This window comes from Psammomys obesus, unplaced genomic scaffold (assembly GCF_907164565.1).
Source record: "Psammomys obesus unplaced genomic scaffold, mPsaObe1.curated_primary_1811, whole genome shotgun sequence".
Lineage (NCBI taxonomy): Eukaryota > Metazoa > Chordata > Mammalia > Rodentia > Muridae > Psammomys > Psammomys obesus.
In genome coordinates this window covers 43,422,757-43,434,542 of record NW_026596051.1, presented here as the reverse complement: position 1 = coordinate 43,434,542, position 11,786 = coordinate 43,422,757, and positions in this window count along the sequence as shown.

The window sequence follows — 11,786 nt, the reverse complement described above, 5'->3', positions numbered from 1 at the left end:
ATATATATATATATATATATATATATATATATATATATATATATATGCAAAATATCTAGAGGAAATTATGCTTATTACTTGAAACATAAAATTAAACCTAAGGCCTTGTACATGTTAGCTAAAATCTTTTGCACTAAGCAAACTGTTTTCCCACGTGTCTTTTTGTTTTTGATTTAAATCTGAGACCGTCTCCACCCAACTTGTCCAGAATGGCCTTCTACTTATTATGCAGTCCATGGAGGCCTAGAACATCTACTGACCACAGCTTCCAGAGGCACCAGAATTGCAGGCCTGTGAAGAGCATTATTTCCTTTAATGTCTCTTAATGTTCTTGTTTGACAAGGTGTTTATGAGTGCCAGTTTCACTGTAGGTTACTTACAACTAGAAAGCGGTAACACTGTGTCTTTTCATTAAAATATCATTGGGATTCTATAGCAATTAAGCTATTATTGTTCTGAATAATAACTCATATTGCCAATGTATAATTTTTTCATAAATTTCTCTCTAACTGCTACAAGCTTTATTTGATTATATGGATTTGACTTTGTTCGGGCATCTTCTGTAATCATAATACGTCACAGTAAATTTGAAAATCCTGAGGGTACAGGGCAAAATGGCAAAAGATCAGCAGATTAAATGACTCTTTTTGAATTTGAAAGCCAGAACCCATCAACACCACCCATAATCCAACCGAGTGTCAGAGGGTGAACTTGGCTGAAGTCACCTTCTGAAGAAAACTTAGGCAGAGACGTCTCTGTACAAGTGAACTGAAAAGATGTTGATTTGATGTACTCAATGTTTGCCTTTACCAAGAACATAAAACACCAGCATTGCATGTAAGGAAGAACATTTGTCTCTGCTATATAAATAAATGGCTGGCTGGCTGGCTGGCTGGTGGCCAGAGGCAATCTTACTGTGAAAATAAATTAAAGAAGAGTAAATACAACTTTGTAACTTGGTAAGGGGAGAAATAAAATTAAAAGGCTAACGTGAAAACAAGTAGAAGGAGGTTGAACAGCTGGTACAGACAAATGAATAGCATAGTTGAACTCTTCCTTGCAATACAATTGACTATTCATTGATTTGAGTTTTAAATAAGTTGATGGTTTGTTATTTATTTATTTATACTCTCACATAAACAGAAGAAAGAACACAGGATTTCAAAAAATAAAGATATTTGGAGTCAATTCAGCTTATGTAAGACCTGTCAGGTTTCAAAATAAAACACTGGTGTTAGCGTATGGAAACAATCTCGAAGTGAAAAAGAAGACATTATAGATTAAATTATTTCAAATCTGTATATTTAAATGTAATCTCTATTGTGATGGTATTTGCATAGAGGATGTGAGATGGTTATAATGTCATGAGTATTTATGCCTTATAAGACATGCTTTATATAGTCCTTATACTCATCTGAAGATATAGCATGAAAAAAAGATTGTCATTAGAACATTACCATGCCACTGCGATCTACTCCTCCTCCTTTATTAATTTAGCCCCACCCCTCAACTCTTACACCCCAAGGTTCTCTGCAAACGAAACAATGGAACCTGCAAACTAAACTAAAGAGTTGGACGTAGGACACACATGTGAGAAAGAGCATACAGTGCTTGTCTTCCTGAGCGTGGGTTGCCTCCTGGGTGTATTATTTTTTTTTTTTTTTGCAGTTTTATTCATTTATCTGCACATTTTATAGTTACATTTTTCTTAATAGCTAAATAAAATCCCCATTGTGTATATGTACCAGATTTTATATGTTGCCTGGCATTTGGATTGACTCAATTTCCTATCTATGCTGAATAAAGATGATGCATATAGATTTAAAAGTATGGTCCAGAGTTCTTTGAGCATGTGCTCAGATATTGAATGAAGGGGTTGTTTGATTCCTAGCATTTCGAGAAACCTCTATAGTTATTTAAGAAAAAAAACAAAAACCTTTTACTGATTCTTTGTGAGGTTCACATCATGTACCCCAAGCCCTCATCGCCCATCCCTCGGGATCTGCTCTCCACCCTTGCAACCTCCCCCTCAAAAGAGAATAGTTGATATGGGGGAAAATCTTGTCTTGGAAGCTGTAGCACCATAGTATGTCACACAGTGTACCCTTTGCCTACACATCTTTATTTGCAAATACTCATTGCAGTGAGTCATTGGTGTGTTTCAAGGCCTCTGGCTTCTGCTACGTTATATTGAACCCTCACTGGACTCCTCTCCGATATTCTGTTGTCTCCCTGTGTCTGTCATGGAGATTCTGCAGCTTTGGATCTGTAAGATTAGCCCTTTCATGTACTCCAGCAGATCTTAGATGGTGGAGGTGTTGGAGTGGGCCAATTCCTAGCCCTATGTCTAGACCTGGGAGGTAGCTGACATGGTCAGCCCAGCTGCACTCCTGCACCCAGGAACACCACGAAGGCGAGACAGCACTACCCTGGGTACCTCACCCAATGCTGCAGCCAGGAGGGGGAAGGTTTAGCTTTCCTGCACTCCTGACTTCTTCAAGGCCAGCTCTCTACCCTGTCTAGGGCTCAAGCCACACCACTTAGACTAAGGATGGGGCCAGCATTCCTGAACCCTCTAGTCTGGCTCACCTGCTTCCTTGTTGTCGGGGTCAACTCTACTGTCCTGACTACGTGAGCGGAAGGGCTAGGTCAGCACAGTGTCTAGGAAGGCAGTCCAGATCAGGGACATTTGCATGCCTTTGGTGGTAACAGGGTCCTGAGACATCAACACAGACCCTGGTTGCCATAGAACCATAGACCCAATCATGGCCCACTGCAGTAGCCTGGGCCCAGATTTCCCCAACAGCCTCAAGTGCCACTCAGATCCTGGGAAGCATGGTCTCCAGGGGCAACCCAGACCACGAACATCTGCTTGGCCTTTGGTATTGATTCTGGCCACAGACATAAACACAGACCCTCACTACAGCAGGACTAGGGATCCAGACATGACCCTTGGTAGCAGGCAGGGTTATGGCCTCCTCATATCTGCCTGCTCTTCACTGATGTCGAGTCTCCAGTTGCACCTTTATCCGGAGTGTACTAACCCCTTGGCCCTGCTTCCTCTTGTATCTCTTCACCATGTTCTCTACTTTCCCATCTCCCTATGACACATCAGTCCATCATAGTGACACCTGAAGCAGGTGCTTAGGTGTCTTTCTTCTAACAACCTGGGGTCCATGTGGCTCAGGCGGGTGCTTGAGTGTTTTTTTTTTTTCTTCTATCCTTTTTTGTTGTTTGTTTGTTTGTTTGCTTGCTTGCTTGTTTGTTTGAGACAGGGCTTCTCTGTGCAGCATTGGCTGTCTTGGACTTGCTTTGTAGACCTATGGGTTGGCCTCAAACTCACAGAGATCTGCCTGCCTCTGCCTCCCTGAGTGCTGGGATTACAGGTGTGCACCACTGTGCCTGGCCCTCTATACTTACTCCTAATGTAGCTAGCTACATTAATTTATGCTTCCACCAGAAATCTGTAAGAGTTACATTTTCTTCGCATACTCTCAGCATTTTCTTTGCGTTGTTCTATCAATAAAAAACAAGATCTATCCTTCTCCCATTCCTTCATAAGGTTCCCTGCACTCTGCCCAAAGTTTCGTTATGAGCCTCAGCATCTCCTTTGTTACCCTGCTGGTAGTCTTTCAGAGACCCTCTGTGATAGGCTCCTGTCCTGTTTCCTGTTTTCTCCCACTTCCGATGTCCATCCCAATTACCTTTTTGAATGAGAATTGATGATCTTTCTTGGGTCCTCCTTCTTGGTTAGCTTCTTTAGGTGTACAGATTTTAGTATGCTTATCCTATATTATTTTTCTAATATATACTTATAAGTGTGTATATACCATGAGTGTCTTCTGCTTCTGGAATATCTCATTTAGGATTATCTTTTCTAGATCCCACCATTTGCTAGCAAATTTCATGATTTCCTTGTTTTTAATTGCTACAGTTGCTCTACAAGGATAGCAACAGAACCAAGAAATCTGGGCACAGGGGTCTTTTATGAAACTGATACTCCAAGGACCATGCATGGAGATAACCTAGAACTTTTGTACAGATGTAGCCCATAGCAGCTCAAAATCCAAGTTCCCTAGGGGCTGTCTCTGTTATGAACTCAGTGGCTGGCTCTTTGATCACCTCCCCTTAAGGGGAGGAGAACCTCCCTTATCAGTGGATTTAGAGAGGGGCATGGGAGAAGAAGAGGGAAGGAGGAAGGGTTTGGGAGGGAATGAGGGAGAGGGCTACAGCTGGGAAACAAAGTGAGTAAACTATGATTAATATAAAAATTAAAATTAAAAAAGATCTATTTATTAATATAACAATTATGACCATATCAACTGCAGTTTCACAAGGAATTAAAGTGCTAAATGAAATGTCCATTTACATAAGTTTAGTTTTCTTTGTTCCCACAAAATGGTGAAATCCTTTCAAATCCATTACAATGTTACTTGTAGACACTTAGGCTAAAAGCCTTCCTGCATTGTAGATGATAATGTGAAGTCTACCTAGTACAGTGTTTCAGCTTCTAATGACGTACTTGAGTAGGGAAAGTATTCTTTTTATAGGCTTATATTACTAATGTTCTGAAATGGCTGTCTGAGTAGTTAAGATTTAGATGATGTTGTTGGCCAACAATTTTTCTTAGATTTTCTTTGCATTTGTTCTTGCTATGGCACTTAAAAGGAGAAAAGAGAATGCGATTATCAAACTGAAATGAACATTGAAAAATTAGAAACAACCATCTTGAGAGTAATTTAGGAAAATAGCAATGCAGGATATATTTGGTTTCTATTACTTATGTAGTGACATTCTGAGAAGTTGGTGTAAACTGAATTTACCAACATTCACTTGGGATCCTTTGGGCTTCTGGATGCAGAAGTTAAGTTAGTTGACTGATCAACACACAGTCATATATATATGTATATATATATATATATATATATATATATTTATATATATATATATATATTTAAGGATATACAGACCAGAACCTCCGTTTTCCAAAAATAAAATAAAAATATAAAAGTGGATCAAATGAAATTAAAAACAGTTTGAACAATAAATGTAAGTTTAATGCATTGAAGATCCTGCACAAAGATTGTGATATAACCTTTTCAGGTAAGTATACAAAATTAAATATATATATATATTTATATATAATAAATGATACATATATAATATACATATAATATATATTATATATAATTTATATATTTATATATATAATATATATATAAAATATATATAAAATTCAAAACTAAACATCAAGAACACGAATTGACACTGAACTGCCATGGGCTACACCTGTGCAGGGGTTCCAGGTCATCTCCACGAATAGTTCTTGGTTGGAGTATGAGTCTCTGGGAAGTTCCCTGTGTTCAAATTATCTTGTTCTGTTGCTCTCCTTGTGGAGTTCCTGTCCCCTCCAGCTCTTACTATTTCCCACTTCTTACATAGAATTCCATTCACTCTGCCCATCAGTTGGCCATCAGGCTCAGCATCTGCTTTGACAGTCTATACTGCAGAAACTTTCAGAGGCCCTCTGTGGCAGGTTTCAAGGTTGTTTCCTGTTTTCTTCTGGCTTTCAGAGGCCCTCTGTAGCAGGTTCCACAGTAATGGGAAGAGGGACTGCCTCTGACATAATCTGATTGGCCTGCTCGTTGATCACTTCCCCCTGAGGGGGGGAGCAGCCTTATCAGGCCACGGTAGAGGACAATGCAGCCACTTTTGATGAGAACTGATAGACTAAGATCAGAAAGAAGAGGAGAACCTCCCCTATCAGTGGACTTGGGGAGTGGCATGCATGCAGAAACGGGAGGGAGGGTGGGATCGGGAGGGGAGGAGGGAGGGGCTTATGGGGGGATACAAAATGAATAAAGTGTAATTAATAAAAAATTTAAAAAAAAAGAACGCAAATTGAAATAGACTTCTCAAATAAATAAATGCCAAACTCTGATGCCACCTTCTTTTTTCTGCTTCTCCCCTCAGGGTACCACCGGGTTGCAAATCCTGCTGGACTGGAGATAGTGAAACTTAGTTATGGTGGGTGGGTGCAGGCAGGATGTTGGTCTGCATGGTGAGTGCAAAGGCAAAGAATGCACAAGCCTGGGAACAGCTTTGGAGAACCGGGTTCGTATATTGGAGGTGGGGGGAGGGGGTATTCGTGCCCCTGTGGAGGTGGCCATGGTCTCTGAGGCAAGGTCTGTGTGGCTGGGAGTAACTGGCCAGGACAGGATATTAGAAGATACCTCATCTGTGTGCTCAGGGGTGAGGGTTGTGTGGGGTAACCTTAGAAGGTCAAACCAGGAATGAAGCCTGATGACTGCCAAGGTAATCAATTCTTACTAGCATTGATGGTGGGCTAGTCCTGTTATGGTGCCACTTCGGGAAGGGCTGTCCTCTTCTGAGGCAGTGGGCTGAAGTGCTCCGACCCTTCCTCTGAAACTCTGGGCTTTTAGAGTCTCACACACTGGCAAACATTAAAAAAGAAATCAGGACGAAGAGAATTAAAGTTCATTTGAGGAGATATGGAAACGGCTGATGGTGGAGAATCTTAGGAACAAGTGAGAGGACCTAAACTTTCTCCCCCGCAATCCACACCGTCCACAAGCAAAACTGACACCTGGAGGCTCTATTCTGTTCACTCCCACTGCACACACGAGTGACGGAACAAATTTATTCTAAAAGGACAAAATACTTTGAGATTCCACTTTTGGAGGTAACACACTTTTTGTGTCTTAGGGTATGGTTACTCTTTAAATCACTGAGAAGCTATTTCATAAAGGTAAATATATGTTCTGTAAGCCAGGCATACCACTCCTGAACATATACCTCATCATAGAGACATCTGAAAGTTCGTATTCATTGCTTCCCTCTTCACAATAGCCCCAACATGGAATCAGCCTGGATATACATCAACCGATGAATGGATAATTTAAATGTATCACATTTACACAATTAAATTCTGTTTAATACAGAAGGAAACTAAATTTTCAGAAAAATAGAAAGAACTGGAAAATAATCAACAAAAGAGATAACCCAGTCCCTGAAAAAACATTTTATGTTTGTTTTTATAAACAGAATTTAGAATTATTTATAAAATTTTGAGCATAATTTACTGTAAGCTAAATAAATTTTTATAATATTTTTTAAGCTTTGACATTATAATGTAACTACATCATTTCTCTCCTCCCCCTTCCTCCATTTAACCTTTCCCATGCATCTATCTTATTGTTTTAAATTCATGTCCTTTTTTTCTTTAATCTTTTCATATACATATAAATATTTGTATGACATATATTTGTGCGTGTGCATGTTTATGTATGTGGTGTGTGTGTGTACAAGTATATAAACACAACCCACTTCATTTGTGAATTGTTACCTATGAATAGGATCTCAAACTGGCACTTAGTATTTGATAACTGATTTGCTGAGTAGTCGCTGGAACAGACCATTTCTCTTGTTCCCGGCATTCCCAGTCACCCATAGTTCTTTGTCTGGCGCTGACTTAATGCTACATTTTCTCCTTCTATGTTATCACATCCTTTTGTGTAATTTTTGTTGTAGCCTTGTTTAAGCTGCCATGTTCATGAGACTTCATGGGTGTAGCTTCTGACATTTCTAGGAGTCATATCTCACATCAAACCAACTTTGCTATGGCTCTTATGATCTATTTGCTCCCTTTGTTACAATATTCTCTGAATCTTGGGTACATTAATTGTGTTATACATGTATCAGTTACAACATGACACACGATCAATCTCGAGATTTTAGATGGTTGTATTTAAGGTAAAGAGAGATATTAGTGAGGATAAATAGGAATAAAGAAGATATCACCTCTGGCTGGTGGAAGGAAAGAAATCTGGAAAAACCAATTCATAAAATTCAAGTAATGTGAAATCTGGGCCCAGGGGTCTTTTCTGAAACTGATGCTCCAACCAAGTACCATGCATGCAGATGACCTAGAACCCCCTGCACAGATGTAGCCCATGGCAGCTCAGTATCCAAGTGGGTGTCCTAGTAAGGGAACAGGGACTGTCTCTGACATGAACTCAGTGGCTGGCTCTTTGATCACCTCCCCCTGAGGGGAGAGCAGCCTTACCAGACCACAGAGGAAGGGAATGCAGCCAGTCCTGATGAGACCTGATAGGTGAGGGTCAGATGGAAAGGAAGAACCTCCCCTATCAGTGGACTGGGATAGGGACATGGGAGAAGAGGGAGAAAGATTCGGATTGGGAGGGGACGAGAGAGGGGCTACAGCTGGGCCACAAAATGAATAAACTGTAATTAATAAAAAGAAAGTAGAAGTCAAAAATATGGGAGGAAACTTTGAAGAGGAAGAAAAACCGTCGACAAACTCACAAATACAGGTCCTCTGTGCTATAACAATGACCTCACTGTAAAGGTACATCAACTGGTACACTAGTGGGACGAATGACCTAGAAGCAATCATCCACTTCAGAATTGTATTTCAAAGCTCTCCCACGAGAGGTAATATATACCTGGCATCACAGAACTTCTAAAAAGCTCAGCCCTATGGGGAGAACAGACCACAAAGGTTGTGGCAAATGGAAATGCATTTAAACTGCCTGTAAAGAATACATCTTTATAACCATAGTCTAGTACAGCTCTCAGCCTTGATGAGAGAAGCCTCTTTCGGCAGTGTGTTATTACAATTGGCCAATTTCCTGAGAGGAAGTGATTGCTGAGGGCCTGGTCACTAGCATGTCATTTAGTTAACACTTGTGAGAACTAGGGAATCTCACAAAGGAGAGGCTGAAAAGATTTTCAGAGTCAAAGGACAGAATATGGGGCATTGTCAGTCGGATTGACATGGCTGCTGCAATCATGAACACTAAGTCTTTGTGACTGCTGGCACGCAGCATCCAAAATAAGAATGAAGAAGAAAAGAAAAAAAGAGGAGAGGGGCTATCTGGAAAGAAAAATAGGGTGGCAAGAGTGGGTGGGGGATGACAGTGGTTTGCCTGGAATTAACATGATCTATAAGTACATTGCATACCAGAGCGATACTCTCAAGAAAACAAATGAAAGCAGTGAGCTTTAAAATATTGGTTTCTCAATGTCCTGATGCCAGAGATTGGCTAGGGGACGGCACACTGCAAGCAGAAAAAGGTCTCAGAGCTTACATTTAGGGAGAGTCCTTCTGCCATATTCCTCCATATAGGAAGAATCCCATGCAGTAGAGGAAGAAAGGCAAATTCATCTTGCATTTACTGAGTGGGAAGGGACACAGTTTGTAAGCACCCAATGTGTTGTGCTGCTGTGTGGGAGGTGGAATATCATACTTCCTGGAGCTCAGCTAAGTACCAGCCATTGTCAAGGAAGTCACCTTCGTAGTCATGTTGAGTTCAAGAAAAGCTGCCATTAAATAAAGCCATTTCAAGGAAAAAATTGATTTCTATGGCTTTATTTCTAAAATATATTATCATTTTTACTCCACTTTCTGAGATTCAAACCCTATGTGTGCTGTGTAAATGCTCTATTGCTGAGTTGTTTCATCAAATTGTGTTCTTCAACAAAATTACATAAGTAATATTCTTTGATTTTTTTAGCTAGAAATTCAACTTAATTTTCATGATAATATATAGATTAATACCAAGTTTGTGTTATAACATTGTCCTGAGGATGTGTTTGTAAATCCATCTTTTTTATTTTGATCAAATAGATTTTTCCACGTTCCATGTGTGATTGGCACAGTCTACCTGATTTTCAGCATCAAAGTTTATATTAAGCAGATAAACATGCCCTCCCAGTTTTCTCTAGTTCATCATTCTACCAAACACTCCAGTTCTCTGACAGCTTGGTGAAATGGCTTTCCATCATTGTATGCATGTTCTGTGCTTCAGAGGGAGCTCTTTTACAGTTTGTGAGGGGACATTTCTGTCAATCACTCAGGCCCCTTGTGTTTCTAAGACATGCATGCAGTAATCTGTCTAGGTCCACTGAAAGGCTGCTGCTGGTCACTGTGTCATTTGACTTGCTGAGGTTTTCACTTCACGGAAGTGGTGGTGGTCAGCATTACAGCAGTTATACACTATTGTACCAAAGATTACAACAATCCACTATGATTTCCCACATTTGTCTTCTCAGACTTGTTCACACCCAATCATCCCTGTAAGGCTGACTCAGTTCAACTTTTAAGTATTTATTGGTTATAATTTTAAAGGGCCTTTTCTTATATTTCAGGCCTGAAAATACTTAAAAGTTAAAATCTGTGATGCAGCACCAGGAGACTTTGAATGCCTAAATCTCTTAACTTCTCGCATGATCCCTCATGCCTTATAGGGCTTTTAAGATGCCCTCAAACAGTTGATCTGGAATTAGGTGAATCCTGAAGTTAAGCTATCCTGTAGAAGCCAATGGGAGAGAAAATTGAAGGTCTTTCAGATTAAAAGTTCAAATTGTGATGATTGTACCTTTTAGCCTCTACGCTTGCTTTTACCTTGATCTCTGTAAGCCTGTTCAGTTCATCGTATTGAAAAGATTATGACATTTTCTAAATCACCTGGGGGGAGTATTCCATTTTCATTCAGTGTCTGAGTCATTCCCTGGGCCTTCAGCATGGCCCTGCTGTGTTCCGTTCTTTAATGTGAAAGTAATTCATATGTTTATAAAGTTTGGTGGCTTTTAAAATCTCTCTCTCTCTCACACACACACACACAAATCCTTGGACTTTTATGTGAAAAAAAATTAGAGAAATTATTCACTATACATCAACTGTCCTAAAAGGAAGAGGTTTATGAAAGGTAGGGAAATGCTAGCCATAGATAATTAAAGAATCACTGAGAAAAACTCAACCAAGTCAAATAGCCCTTTCAGGTTTGAAATTTTGAATTGAAATGTTAAATAGAAATTTTTATTATCTACAAATAATATTTTTGTAATTTAAAAATTGTTCTTTTAAAAAACTAAGCCATATCAAAAGAGAAAAATTAATATTAATTTAATAAAACAGTTTACATTTAATTTTTCTAGTTCTCATTTTGTATATATATTAAGAAATTCATTAAATGACAATTGCATTACCTTATGAATGCTAATGTAGTTATGTTTATAAAATGATTTTAATAATCTTTTAAAAATCAATTCTAATTTTACTTTTGAATTTATTCAAGTTATGCTTGTATGTGTGTATGTGGAGTGCATGCTATGGCACATGTGTGAAAGTCAGAAAACAACTCTGGGAAAAGGCTCTCCTTTTTTTTCTGAGAAAGTACCAGATTGATTTCCAAAGTTTACATTCCCACCAGCAATGGAAGAGGGTTCCCCTTTCTCTACATCCTCTCCAGCATGTGTTGTCACTTGAGTCTTTGATCTCAGCCATTCTGATGGGTGTAAAGTGAAATCTCAGGGTCATTTTGATTTGAATCTCCCTGATGGCTAAGGATGTTGAGCATTTCTTTAAGTGTTTCTCTGTCATTCGATATTCCTATGTTGAGAATTCTGTTTAGTTCTGTATCCAATTTTTTGATTGGATTACTGGGTTTGTTGGTGTTTAACTTTTTGAGTTCTTTATATATTCTGGATATTAGCCCTGTGTCAGATATAGGGTTGGTGAAGTTCTTTTATACCTTGAGAATGTCATGTATTGAACTCAAGTCCTCAGGCTTGGCAGCAAGGGCTTTCTTTATTTCTTTATTTAGCTATCTTATTAACTTTAAATTGTGCTTTTTTAAGCTTTTTGAATTTACAAATCAATTTTAAAGCTATAAGTATCCTATAAATAACCTGCAATCCAAATATTTGATTATTTTTCCATAATACACTGAACCTCTTGCATG